The sequence below is a fragment of the Triticum urartu genome, chromosome 3 (assembly GCF_003073215.2).
Source record: "Triticum urartu cultivar G1812 chromosome 3, Tu2.1, whole genome shotgun sequence".
Classification (NCBI taxonomy): Eukaryota; Viridiplantae; Streptophyta; class Magnoliopsida; order Poales; family Poaceae; genus Triticum; species Triticum urartu.
Genome location: NC_053024.1, coordinates 284,543,177 through 284,557,056, shown reverse-complemented (window position 1 = coordinate 284,557,056; position 13,880 = coordinate 284,543,177).

Here is a 13,880-nt window from a genome sequence, read left to right as displayed (position 1 = left end):
TCTCCTTTATGCAGTTGTTGGTGAGATAACCTCGACGCCACCAAGTACTAGGGCGGGAGTTTGGGAGTATTTCCATAACTCGTATAACGGATGCTTTTCAAAGGTTGAGGTAAATGATTTCCGAAGGTTTCTTGGTTATGTGTTAAAGGATGGATACAACTGGATGTAGGATTTGCTAGTTTTGGGTGAGATATTATGCTTCCCCTATATCCCCAACACCTGATTGCATAACCAGAAAGTTTCGGGAGTTTATAAGTGGGAATTCAAGTAGCTCCTAGGATATCTTTCTGACAGATGCATGATATGAGATTGGGGTTCGACGTCTAGTGGTCCGCCTATCCACGGTTGGTTTTATAGTGGTCTCGTTGTGTCTTAAAGAGTCCTTGGCTATGCTGACTCGGGGGCGCTTCGTATGTCATGTGCACTACCTTGTACATGATGGTGCTATACGATCGAGCCCGTGTGGGCCCCACCACAAAAACTTCGGACAAAATCTCTATCATATGTTTGTTCCGGCTTATGCTACAAGTCAATCCTTTGTTTTGTTTTCAGTTGTGGTATTCGAGTTGCTTCAAAGTCAAATGTGGATTCCATACCTTTTCCTAAGCGGTGTTCTCATATTTCTATGTGAATACTAATCCTTCATGATAATCGAGATTGTCATGTCAATCCTTTTCAACCGGCATGCTCCTCTTCAAGTGGATCCGATCATTTTCAACATCTGCAAGATCAACTCTAAGTTTTCTCAACGGTATCCTTTCCATCTGCTCAAGTGACTTTGTTTTTCCCCCCCCCCCCCCCTTTTTTTCTTCAAGGGCTCGGATTTCATAATCCGTTATCCATTTTATTGATGTGAGGTCTCTTCATCTTTTTCTTTCAAGTTTCGATCTAGTGAATTATCGCGAAGATACTATCAAAGCTTCAAGTTCAACATTCTTCGTTCTATTTCTTCTCCGGTGGATGCAATTCAAGCTTTTGGGTTTGATTATATCCCTTTTCCTCGTTTCAAATGTTTTCCCATGCCGGTGCACCTCTTTATCATTCACCTCTCACTATTCAATTGTTCCGGAGTGCCGAGGATATCTCAGAAGATTCAAGATTCCATTCTCGATCCGTTCAAGTTATTTCGAGGTTGTTATCTCATTCAAGCCATTTAATTCAATTGGTGCAAATCTCTCTTAAGTTGTTCTACGATGTTTTCTTTTGAGTGGGCCCTTGATATGGACAGTACAGGTGCTCTTGTCGTTCCACCATTACTATCAAGTAAAATATCAGCCAATCGAGAGGCTCGCTATGAAAGCAACATGCAAAAGTATGTGGTTCCCGCTCTACGTCATAAGAAGATCATGTGTGCTACAGAACAGAAGGGGATTTTAGGTGTGAAGCCTGTTCCATATGCTACGCTTGTGCCTCAGGAAGAAGTGAAGCCCACGTTCAGAACACCTTGTCAATACTTCAACGTAACCAGCAGAATGAAAGTTTGAAGGCTGCACCATCAAGTTCATTTTAGTTTTGGCCTAGCAACCATACATGCAAGTATACGTACGTGTGTCTTTTTATTTGTTTTTACTAGTTTGTTCAGATTTCCTAATTTACAACTTGTAATTGATGAGGAGTCCTCATCGTGTCCTAGTCTAGGTCGGGCTTAGCCCAGGTGTTACGCACAACCTATATAAGCAAGGGGTGAAGTTCTGTCTAGGGTTTAGGTTTTAGTTCAGGAAGAAAACTCATATGATGGATGCGTATCTATACTTCTGCGTCCCTGTCTCGGGTTTGATAATTGCATGTGTTTCGGCAGCTTGGATCGCCAAGGCACAAGTGTCGTTTGATTCTTGATCTACAAGGGTCAATCTAGCTAGCTTCCCGTCTTCTCCATCTACTTCTGCTAGTGCTTATTATTGCTAAATACTCCGTCGCCGTCGCCGCCGCTAATCGCCATAAGCTTAATCCCTCCATCTAGCTCTAGTACTACTACACCACGTTTACTACTTCCGATCCATCTAGTCCAAGTTCTTCCACACGTACACATCTCTACACATATATATCTCTGTCTGCTCTAGTACGTCTGCCTCCGATCAAGTATATTCTACTAGCTCTTTGCGCCGGTGAAAGATCACGGACATCCCATAAAATCGACTCAAAGCTATTTGAGCCGTATCAACTGGTATCAGAGAGCGCCAGGTTTATCACTGCGTGCGATGTCAACCGCAAGCAAGCATGACGGGGATGAGGTGCGGGAGGATGACGGGCCGCCGCAATATGGTCCCGATCTGGACCCAGGTGTCCATGCTATGTTCAAGGCTACATACCAGCACTTCGACAACCGCATGAAGGCCCTCGACGAGACGGTGACCGACGGGTTCCAGGCCATGCAAGCAGCCCTCCGTCGCCTAGAGGCAAGGGCAACCGGCGCGGCTGCTCCAGCGAGGGAACAACATGCCCTGCAGCAGCGAGCACCTCGACATGTCCATGACGCGGATGTTGCCAACGACGACAATGATGCTGAGTTCGAGGATGGTTCTGATGCTCGCGGCGACTTGCCTCGCCGACCACGACAGGATGCTCGTCCCCGTGATGATGGACCAAGGCGGCGCCGCGATGAGGACGAGGATGGAGGTATTGGTAGAATAAAAATTACTATACCTTCGTTCACAGGCAAGGCCGATCCCGGGGAGTATCTTGAGTGGGAGATGCGTGTGGAGCAGATTTTTGATAATCACCGTTACTCCAAGGAGCGGAAGATTCATTTTGCTTCTCTTGAATTTTCAAGTTATGCATTAATTTGGTGGGATCAGCTCAACCGCAATGACGCACGACCAGAGTCATGGCGTGAGATGAAGCGTACAATGCGTGCTCGCTTTGTGCCAGCTTATTTTCAGAAGGAGCAACACACAAAGCTTCACTGTCTTGTTCAAGGAGCCATGACGGTGGATGAGTATTACCAACGGATGCAAGTTCTGATGATCAGAACTAATGTGCATGAGTCTGATGATGCAACAATGACACGCTTCTTTGAGAGGCTGAATGAGGATATACGTGACCGTGTTGATTTGATGCTTTATAATGATATGCAAGAGCTTCTTCATCAGGCGGAGTGTGCCGAACAGTGGGTCAAAGCCAAGCAAGTTTCCAAAGGCCGCACCAATTTCAGCAAGGGGCGACGTTCCTATTCGCATGACGATGATAATGTCAATCCAGCTTCATCCTATAGGTCAGCTGCTACCGATCACAAGGAGATGAGCAAAGAATCTATGGCCGCGAGCAAAGTGGCTTCAAGGGCTGATTCAAGTGCGCAGTCTGCTATGCGTACTAGTGAGATTGTTTGTTACACATGTGGAGGTAGGGGACACAAACGCATTGATTGTCCGAACAAGAAGAGAGTGCTCCTTGTTAATGATGGATATGTTTCCGAAGACAAAATTGACTCAGAGTCTGATGAGCCCAAGGAAGGGGAAAGTGAATCTAATCCTATCATGTGCTATCCTCTAGATTATGATGACCTGCCATGCATCATGGTGCAGCGAGCTAAAGAGGATCAAATTCCAAGTTCGGGACAGCGGTGGAAAAATTTTCAGTCACAATGCAAGATCAAAAACAAGTGTTGCAAGTTGATTATTGATGGAGGGAGCTACACCAACATCATAAGAAAGCGTGTGGTGCATGCTTTAGGACTGAAGGCATGGCCACATCCACAGCCACATTGCATTGAGTGGTTGTACAACTCCGGACATTTGAAGGTGACTCACAAGGTACGCGTAAAGTTCAATATTTGCACGTATTACGATGAGGTGATTTGCGATGTTGTGCCAATGGATGTGTGTCAGTTGCTATTGGGTCGTCCGTGGCAATATGATCGCAACGCTATACATGAGGGAAGGTCGAACACTTACGTGTTCCGAGATGTTGGCATCAAACGTGTGCTGCAGCCCATGGGTAACAATGCTATCAAGATTGATCATGTGTTTGTATACAACGATTTTTTGAAGAGTACCCTGAAACCGAGGACGGTTTCGCTTAAAGGGGGAGAGGATGATATGGACAGTACAGGTGCTCTTGTCGTTCCACCGTTACTATCAAGTAAAATATCAGCCAATCGAGAGGCTCGCTATGAAAGCAACATGCAAAAGTATGTGGTTCCCGCTCTACGTCGTAAGAAGATCATGTGTGCTATAGAACAGAAGGGGATTTTAGGTGTGAAGCCTGTTCCATATGCTATGCTTGTGCCTCAGGAAGAAGTGAAGCCCACGTTCAGAACACCTTGTCAATACTTCAATGTAACCAGCAGAATGAAAGTTTGAAGGCTGCACCATCAAGTTCATTTTAGTTTTGGCCTAGCAACCATACATGCAAGTATACGTACGTGTGTCTTTTTATTTGTTTTTACTAGTTTGTTCAGATTTCCTAATTTACAACTTGTAATTGATGAGGAGTCCTCATCGTGTCCTAGTCTAGGTCGGGCTTAGTCTAGGTGTTATGCACAACCTATATAAGCAAGGGGTGCAGTTCTGTCTAGGGTTTAGGTTTTAGTTCAGGAAGAAACTCATCTGATGGATGCGTATCTATACTTCTGCGTCCCTGCCTAGGGTTTGATAATTGCATGTGTTTCGGCAGCTTGGATCGCCAAGGCACAAGTGTCGTTTGATTCTTGATCTACAAGGGTCAATCTAGCTAGCTTCCCGTCTTCTCCATCTACTTCTGCTAGTGCTTATTATTGCTAAATACTCTGTCACCGTCGCTGCCGCTAATCGCCATCAGCTTAATCCCTCCATCTAGCTCTAGTACTACTACACCACGTTTACTACTTCCGATCCATCTAGTCCAAGTTCTTCCACATGTACACATCTCTACACATATATATCTCTGTCTGCTCTAGTACGTCTGCCTCCGATCAAGTATATTCTGCTAGCTCTTTGCGCCGCTGAAAGATCAGGGACATCCCATAAAATTGACTCAAAGCTATTTGAGCCGTGTCAGCCCTAACCCACATGTCTTTTCCCAGGGTCTTACCTGACTCTTCTAATTTTACCGGAGCTATTCTCAAATCTTTCAAAGTTTGACGTAAGAATGAATTGTCATCAGTCATATGTCTTTCTCCAAGATCTGTCAAATTCTTTTCACCGTTGGCTCAACCTTTCTATTCGTCATCCCGGAGTATCTCAACAATTCATGGTGGTGTTTTCATCGTCATTCTCGGATTTGAAGACCGAAGAAGATTTTTTCTCAATCTTGCCCCATTCTCTTCAAGATTCATGGTTCAACCTTGATGCCATCCTCTCATAATTGTTTTCCATTGTGAGAATTCTTTTCAACCATTCGGAGCAATTCAAGAGTCTTTCCAGTTTGATTCTCCGGAGCCCATCATATCATAATTATTCGTTCCAGCTTTCAGCTCTCGTTCTCCAATCTTACCGGTGCTTCATTCAAGTATTCTCTAATCATTTCGGAATCTCTTCGTTCACTTGCATCTAAATTCTCTCAAGTATCTTCGTTCTTTATATAATTCTTCCCGGTGTTTCTTTATCTTTTCTTCGTTCATTTTCAATTCATACGGTGGTTCATTCAAGATCTCTCTTCCTTGGTTATCATATCAATTCATTCGTTCTTTCCAATCCTACCGGTGGTTCGCAGATGACCTTCTCAAGTTTGCACTATATCAATCTTAACCCTTTCTACGAGAATAAGTAGTATGCCAAATCCGTTGCTTGTCATCAATCTAATGTGGTGAAGGATACACATAACGTAATTCTTATTATTTTTTCACCCAAATGATTAATTCCTTATTCCGGAGGTTCATCAAAATTCTTGTTTCATTTGTTCATCTTCTTTTTTCCGTAAGGGGGGTTTGCTTGCCTGGAAGCTCTGCTAAAAAAGAAGAAGCATCATCGTTGACGTAGTCGATCACAGGGGCATCAGCAGCGGTCTCGGGGTCTATCAGAGAGAAGAGGGGGAAGAAACAGTAAATACAGAGCAAACAGATGCATCACTAAGCATTACATGACGACGGGCAGAGCTAGGGTTGTCCTAACGTAGTACTACATGTTGTAGACGGAGGGGATAAACATCTGAGGATGAATTCCCGGCGTTAGGCGGATTCCGAACAGATGGAAGAGAGGGGACGGTTCCATGTTCAGCATGCTAGGGTCATGTGACAGGTGAAAGGACCGCGCATTCGGATTTGTTGGATTTTTCTGAGCAACTTTCATATTGAAAACATTTTCATCGTAATTACGGTTTATTTTCTATGAATTTTCAATGTTTTAAACATTTTCTAAAATTAATTAAATTAACAGAAAGAAAATATGACGTCAGCATGACGTGTTGATGACGTCAGCAGTCAACAATCCAGTTGACTGGTCAAAACTCACATGGGGGACCCACCTGTCATAGACAGTGGGTTAAACAGATTTCAAACTAATCTAAATTTAGTTAGTAAAACTACTGGGCTGACCTGTCAGTGTCTAATTAACTAAACTAATTAGTTTTAATTATTAAAATGTTTTAATTAAAGGATTAAGCGGTGGGACTCACACGTCAGTCACACTGGGTTGTCCAGTCAGCAGTTGACTGGGTCAACCCAGTGTACTAGGGCATGTAGGGCCCACTGGCAGTGAGCCAGGGCTGGGGCCCGGCCAGCCACGTCGGCGGACGGCGCCGGAGTTGCCCCGGCGACCAAAAACAACGGCGGCGCGCTCGGGAGGTGGTCGGGTTTCGCGCACAGGGCACCGTTTCTAGCGCGGCCGGGCTCGTTCAAACGAGAAGACGACAGCGAGGCGATCTGGGGTGGTGGCAGAGGCTGTGCTGGTCGGGAACCTCGACGGCGAGCGGCGAGGCGGACGTCGGACTTCGGTCGTCGTCGGGATCAGGGCTGGGGTGCATTTGCGGGCAACCCAAGCGGCCACGGTTGGTCGCGTTCGAACGCGGGCTCGATGCCGCGCCGCGTGGTGTGGTCGGTTGGACTCGGGGGTGACCGGAACTGCGCCGGCGATGAGTGGGGGCGGTGGTGGCTTTCGAGCGATCGACGCAACGGCAGCGGCAGTGCGCAAAAGCGCGAACTAACGGGCGCAGGAGGTGCTATGCGTTGCGGGGAACACGGCGCGCACGGGCTTGTGACCCCTTGGTCGCCAGAGCCACGCCGACGACGAGCTCGGGCGGAGCCGCGTTCGGGCTCGACGTGGAGGAGGAGCTACGGCGGCGAAAAGGTTCGGGAAAGAGAGGGGAAAGGAGCGCATGCTCACAGTGCTCCTGCAGGTGTGCTCAAGTGGGCTCGGGGAGGGCTTGGTGCGGCGGCTTCGGCAGCGAAGCTCGTCGTAGCAGAGGAGGAAGACGGTGTCGTCGTGGGTGTTGCGGTGGCTCCGAGCTCCAACGAGGCGCACCAGTCGAAGCAGCGGACTACGGCGTCCCTTGGAGATGCAGTGGGGCGGCGAGGTGAGCACGGTGGTCGTGGCTAGGACGGAGTCATGGTGGCGGGCGCGCTCGGGGTCGAGCGAGAGGAGAGGGGAGAGGTGGAGAGGACGAGGGGGAAGTGGGAGAGACAGGGAGGAGGGGAGCGAGGCATCGGGCCCTTATCCCCTCGCCGGCATCGTGGAGTACGGGACGGCACGCCCGGTCTGGCGGGGACGAGCGGGACGCCCGGTCGGACGAACAGGGGGAGGGGGAACAGAACCGGGAAGAGGAAGGTGGGCCGGCCTGGGTGAGGGGGAGTTGGGTCGGCCCAGGTGGGCTTGGCCCCAGGGGGGCAGGGGCACTTCTCTCTCTCTCCCTTTTCTTTTCTTTTTTTTGATTTATTCCTATTTTGCAAAATGCTTAGCCACCATTAGAGTTTTGTAAAATATGTGACTTGGCCCAACAAGGATAGTGCAATAATTACCACTGCAAAAAATGGTTTGGAGACAAAAAGATTTCATTTGAATTTTTAATAAATGATATGGCACTTTAAATTTCTATTTTGATGTTGTTTCATGTTGTTTGAGTCACATAATGAATTTAGGTGATGTTGTTTTTCTGAAGATAAATAGTTATGAATTATTTGGCACATGATGAACATTTTAGTTTTCATGATTGAGCAATTTTGAATTTCACTCAGAATTTGAAATTGAAATCAACTGGAACTTGAAATGAGAGAGAACCAAGGATGATCAAACACTTGTTTAGCAAAATGATTAACTTAACCCCAGGGGTTACTGTAGCATCATTACACCAGGGTGTTACAACTCTCCTCCTCTAAAAGAAATTCTCGGCCCGAGAATTAAGAGGTAGAAGGGAAATGATCGGGGTATTCAGCCCAAAGGTTATCTTCGCGTTCCCAAGTGGCTTCATCTTTAGTATTATTCGACCATTGCACCTTGAGGAACTTGGTAACCTTCTGGCGGGTTCGACGTTCAGCTTCTTCAAGAATGCAGATCAGATGCTCTTTGTATGTGAGATCATCTTGCACTTCAATCAGTTCCGGATCCACTTCACGTTCCAGATCCTTGAAGCATCGACGAAGTTGCGACACATGGAAGACGTCATGGACGTGAGAGAACTGAGGTGGCAACTCCAATTGATAAGCCACCAGTCCACGATGGGCGAGGATGCGGAAGGGACCAATGTAGCGCGGAGCTAGCTTGCCCTTGACTCCAAACCGATGAGTGCCTCTCAAAGGAGTGACGCGCAGATAAGCTTGTTCACCAGGTTGATAAGTTGAACCCAAGTGTTTCCGATCATAGTTGCTCTTCTGGCGGGACTGGGCCGCCTTGAGATTATCCCGGACAATGCGAACCTGCTCTTCATCTTGTTGAATAATGTATGGACCAATCAGCGCCCGTTCCCCAGTTTTTGACCAATTCAGAGGGGTTCGGCACTTACGTCCATAAAGCACTTCGAAGGGTGCCATCTTCAAGCTGGCTTGATAGCTGTTGTTATAAGAGAACTCCGCACAAGGGAGAGATTCTTCCCACTTCTTACCGAAAGAAATAACACAAGCCCGAAGCATGTCTTCCAGAATTTGATTAACTCGCTCGACTTGGCCTTGCGATTGGGGATGATAAGTAGTGCTCCAGGTAATATGAGTTCCCATTGCCTCTTGGAAACTATCCCAGAACTTCGAAGTGAAAATATTGTCACAGTCTGAATTGATCTCCTTCGGAATGCCGTGGAGTGACACAATACGGGAGATATACAAGTTTGCTAGTTGACTAGCAGTGATTGTCTCCTTGACTGGCAGAAAGTGAGCAACCTTCGAGAATTGGTCGATGACGACAAAGATAGCATCGTTACCTTTCTGTGACTTGGGAAGGCCAATGACGAAGTCCATGTGAATCTTATACCACTTCCATTCAGGAATAGGGAGAGGTTGCAGAAGTCCAGCCGGTTTCTGATGTTCTGCTTTTACACGACGACAAACGTCACATTCTTCGATATATCAAGCAATATCTTGCTTCATCTTGGACCACCAATACTTCTGATGAATGTCTAAGTACATCTTGGTACTTCCCGGATGAATAGAGAGAGGGGTGTCATGCGCTTCTTTCATCACCTTCTCTATCATAAGCTCGAACCGAGGTACTACAATGCGATCTCTGATGTACAAGGTTCTGTCTTCACCAAGTGAGAAATCTCTTGATTTCTCCAAGGCAAGATCCTTTTTGATCAGATCAACATGAGCATCTTTGGCTTGAGCATACTTGATTTCTTTCAGAAGAGTTGGTTCCAAGACAAGGTTATTCAGAGAACCCTGTGGAACCAGTAGAAGGTTCAGCTTGCATAGCTCTTCATAAAGGCGGGGTTGAGCTTTGTAGACCATGTGATTATTGCAATAAGACTTACGGCTCAAGGCATCGGCCATTACATTGGCCTTACCAGGGGTATAGGATATATCGCAGTTGTAGTCAGCAATAGCTTCCATCCATCGCTGTTTACGGAGGTTCAGATCTAGCTGAGTAAACAGGTACTTCAGACTCTGATGATCGGTGAAGATCTCACAACGATTACTGAGAAGGTATTGTCGCCATATCTTCAATGCATAGATAACCACAGCAAGCTTAAGGTCATGAACTGGGTAGTTCTCTTCATGAGGACGCACTTGACGAGAGGCATAAGCAATCACCATGTGCTCTTGAAGGAAATATGCCCTAGAGGCAATAATAAATTTATTATTTATTTCCTTATTTCATGATAAAAGTTTGTTATTCATGCTAGAATTGTATTAACCGGAAACATAATACATGTGTGAATACATAGACAAATAGAGTGTCACTAGTATGCCTCTACTTGACTAGCTCATTGATCGAATATGGTTATGTTTCCTAGCCATAGACATGAGTTGTCATTTGATTAACAGGATCACATCATTAGGAGAATGATGTGATTGACTTGACCCATTCCATTAGCTTAGCACTTGATCGTTTAGTTTGTTGCTATTGCTTTGTTCATAACTTATACATGTTCCTATGACTATGATATTATGCAACTCCTGTTTACCGGAGGAACACTTTGTGTGCTACCAAACGTCACAATGTAACTGAGTGATTATAAAGGTGCTCTACAGGTGTCTCCGAAGGTACTTGTTGGGTTGGCGTATTTCGAGATTAGGATTTGTCACTCCGATTGTCGGAGAGGTATCTCTAGGCCCTCTCGGTAATGCACATCACTTAAGCCTTGCAAACATTGCAACTAATAAGTTAGTTGCGGGATGATGTATTACGGAACGAGTAAAAGAGACTTGCCGGTAACGAGATTGAACTAGGTATTGAGATACCGACGATCGAATCTCGGGCAAGTAACATACCGATGACAAAGGGAACAACGTATGTTGTTATGCGGTCTGACCGATAAAGATCTTCGTAGAATATGTGGGAGCCAATATGAGCATCCAGGTTCCGCTATTGGTTATTGACCGCAGACATGTCTCGGTCATGTCTACATAGTTCTCGAACCCGTAGGGTCCGCACGCTTAAGGTTTCGATGACAGTTATATTATGAGTTTATGAGTTTTGATGTACCGAAGGAGTTCGGAGTCCCGGATGAGATCGGAGACATGACGAGGTGTCTCGAAATGGTCGACACGTAAAGATCGATATATTGGACGACTATATTCGGACATCGGAAAGGTTCCGAGGGATTCGTGTATTTTTCGGAGTACCGGAGAGTTACGGGAATTCGCCGGGGAGTATATGGGCCTTATTGGGCCATACGGGAATAGAGGAGAGAGGCCAAAAGGAAGGAGGCGCGCCCCCCCCCTCTGGTCCGAATTGGACAAGGGGTGCAGCCCACTTTTCCTTGTTCATCTCCCCCTCTTTCCTTCTCTCCTACTCCAACAAGGGAAGGATGAGTCCTACTCCGGGTGGGAGTAGGACTCCCCCCTTGGCGGCCCTCCTCCTAGGCCGGCCGCCTCCCTCCCTTGCTCCTTTATATATGGGGGCAGGGGGCACCCCATAGGCACAACAGTTGATCATTGATCTTTTAGCCGTGTGCGGTGCCCCCCTCCACCATAGTCCTCGATAATATTGTAGTGGTGCTTAGGCGAAGCCCTGCGACAGTAGAACATCAAGATCGTCACCACACCATCGTGCTGATGGAATTCTTCCCCGACATTCTGCTGGATCGGAGTCCGGGGATCGTCATCGAGCTGAACGTGTGCTTGAACTCGGAGATGCCGTAGTTTCGGTGCTTGAGCGGTCGGGCCGTGAAGACATACGACTACATCAACCGCGTTGTGCTAACGCTTCCGCTTTCAGTCTACGAGGGTACGTAGACAACACTCTCCCCTCTCATTGGTATGCATCACCATGATCTTGCGTGTGCGTAGGAATTTTTTTGAAATTACTACGTTCCCCAACAGTGGCATCCGAGCCTAGGTCTTATGCATTGATGTTGTGCACGAGTAGAACACAAGTGAGTTGTGGGCGATATAAGTCATACTTCTTACCAGCATGTCATACTTTGGTTCGGCTGTATTGTTGGATGAAGCGGCCCGGACCGACATTACGCGTATGCTTACGTGAGACTGGTTCTACCGACGTGCTTTGCACACAGGTGGCTGGCGGGTGTCAGTTTCTCCAACTTTAGTTGAACCGAGTGTGGCTACGCCCGGTCCTTGCGAAGGTTAAAACATCACCAACTTGACAAACTATCGTTGTGGTTTTCATGCGTAGGTAAGAATGGTTCTTGCTAAGCCCGTAGCAGCCACGTAAAACTTGCAACAACAAAGTAGAGGACGTCTAACTTGTTTTTGCAGGGCATGTTGTGATGTGATATGGTCAAGACATGATGCTAAATTTTATTGTATGAGATGATCATGTTTTGTAACCAAGTTATCGGCAACTAGCAGGAGCCATATGGTTGTCGCTTTATTGTATGCAATGCAATTGCGCTGTAATGCTTTACTTTATCACTAAGCGGTAGCGATAGTCGTGGAAGCATAAGATTGCGACGACAACGATGCTACGATGGAGATCAAGGTGTCGCGCCGGTGACGATGGTGATCATGACGGTGCTTCGGAGATGGAGATCACAAGCACAAGATGATGATGGCCATATCATATCACTTATATTGATTGCATGTGATGTTTATCTTTTATGCATCTTATCTTGCTTTGATTGACAGTAGCATTATAAGATGATCTCTCACTAAATTTCAAGATAAAAGTGTTCTCCCTGAGTATGCACCGTTGCCAAAGTTCGTTGTGCCCAGACACCACGTGATGATTGGGTGTGATAAGCTCTATGTCCATCTACAACGGGTGCAAGCCAGTTTTGCACACGCAGAATACTCAGGTTAAACTTGACGAGCCTAGCATATGCAGATATGGCCTCGGAACACTGAGACCGAAAGGTCGAGCGTGAATCATATAGTAGATATGATCAACATAGTGATGTTCACCATTGAAAACTACTCCATTTCACGTGATGATCAGTTATGATTTAGTTGATTTGGATCACGTGATCTCTTAGAAGATTAGAGGGATGTCTTTCTAAGTGGGAGTTCTTAAGTAATATGATTAATTGAACTTTAATTTATCATGAACTTAGTCCTGATAGTATTTTCCATATCTATGTTGTAGATCAATAGCTCGCGTTATTGCTTCCCTATGTTTTATATGTGTTCCTAGAGAAAACTAAGTTGAAAGATGATAGTAGCAATGATGCGGACTGGGTCCGTGATCTGAGGTTTATCCTCATTGCTGCATAGAAGAATTATGTCTTTGACGCACCGCTAGGTGACTGACCTATTGCCGGAGCAGATGCAGACGTTATGAACGTTTGGCTAGCTCAATATGATGACTACTTGATAGTTTAGTGCACCATGCTTAACAACTTAGAATCGGGATTTCAAAGACGTTTTGAACGTCATGGACCATATGAGATGTTCTAGGAGTTTAAAGTTAATATTTCAAATAAATACCCGAGTTGAGATATATGAAGTCTCCAACAAGTTCTATAGCTAAAAGATGAAGGAGAATAGCTCAAGCAGTGAGCATGTGCTCAGATTGTCTGGGTACTACAATTGCTTGAATCAAGTGGGAGTTAATCTTCCAGATAAAATAGTGATTGACAGAATTCTCTAGTCACCATCACCAAGTTAGTAGAACTTCATGATGAACTATAATATGCAAGGGATAACGGAAATGATTCCCAAGCTCTTCGTGATGCTGAAATTGACGAAGGTAGAAATCAAGAAAAGCATCAAGTGTTGATGGTAAACAAAATCACTAGTTTCAAGTAAAGGGACAAAGGGAAGAAAGGGGAACTTCAAGAAGAAGAACAAGCAAGTTGCTACTCAAGTGAAAAAACCCAAGTCTGGACCTAAGCCTGAAACTGAGTGCTTCTACTACAAAGGGACTGGTCATTGGAAGCGGAACTACCCCAAGTAATTGGCGGATAAGAAGGATGGCAAAGTG